General features: G+C 43.9%; 1 non-coding gene across 1 annotated transcript; it reads left to right on the forward strand.

Moving 5' to 3' along the window:
* The first annotated feature begins 599 nt into the window (after positions 1 to 599).
* LOC120082269 lies at positions 600 to 706 on the forward strand. The gene has a single exon (XR_005483105.1). It is a non-coding gene; the product is annotated as a small nucleolar RNA R71 (small nucleolar RNA).
* Positions 707 to 1,078: the final 372 nt, after the last annotated feature.

Here is a 1,078-nt window from a genome sequence, read left to right on the forward strand (position 1 = left end):
GCTTCAACAAACTTTCCAAAGAGAAAGATTGCACCTGCAAACTGCTGGCTTGATTACTCGTTTGACCGTTGATTCGCTGGAAAAATCCGAGTGGCCCTTCTTTCTGCACCACTGATTGGAAATTTTGCTGATGATTTTTTCACGTGAAATTGGGGTGGTTTCTCCACCCAGGGTTGTACGTGTTAGAAAACGAATTATACTTCACAACATAAATTGACTGTGGGTTTTGTGGGCATTCTTCCATTACGTGTACTTCACCGCAAGTAGCACACCTTGCGGTCGTCTGGTTGATTGCGTTCACTTGCCCACTTTACGTTGTTGGGTTGTTGATTGCAATTCCCTGTATCAAGTTCATCATCACAGTCATTTGACTCTGAAGGGATGTGATGGCACCATTATTCACATCACTATCCTTGCTTTTCAGTCTTTGATCGTCTTCTCTCCAATCTTCATGGTTTTTAGAAATGCGATCAAGGATGTTCTTGGCCTCATCATAAGTTTTATCTAGTAGACCTTCAATGGCTGTCGCATTGGTAGCGGTCTGCGAAGCAGGGTTTAATCCATGATAAAAAAAAATCTCCATCTGCAAGCAGTCTGGTAAGCCGTTATGCGGGCAATCTCTTACCAACCTCTTAAACCTCGCCCAAGCATCGCTGAGCGATTCATCAATATCCTATTCAAAATTCGTAATTAACTTCTTCCTTCTTGCGTTCTCATTGGAGGGAAGCATTTCTTCATGAACTTTTCCACGACTTGTTCCCACGAAGTTATCTCTCCCGGTTCGAGAGAATAAGCCCATTTTCTTGCTTGATCACATAAGGAAAATGGGAACAATGTTAGTCGAACCTCCTCAGTGGAGATATTCGGGAACACAAAAGTGTTGCAAATCTCTTTGAAACTCCGGAGGTGGGGGTGCGGGTCCTCATCATGCCTTCCACCAAACTGTCTGGCAGTTTGGATCATCTACAACATCACCGACTTCATTTTGAATCTGATACATCAAGAGCGGGCCTCATGATTACTGGGGAGAAATCATAGAGGTTGGGCGATGCATAGTCCCAAATGGGCCTATTGCAGT

The sequence above is a fragment of the Benincasa hispida genome, chromosome 7 (genome assembly GCF_009727055.1).
Source record: "Benincasa hispida cultivar B227 chromosome 7, ASM972705v1, whole genome shotgun sequence".
Classification (NCBI taxonomy): domain Eukaryota; kingdom Viridiplantae; phylum Streptophyta; class Magnoliopsida; order Cucurbitales; family Cucurbitaceae; genus Benincasa; species Benincasa hispida.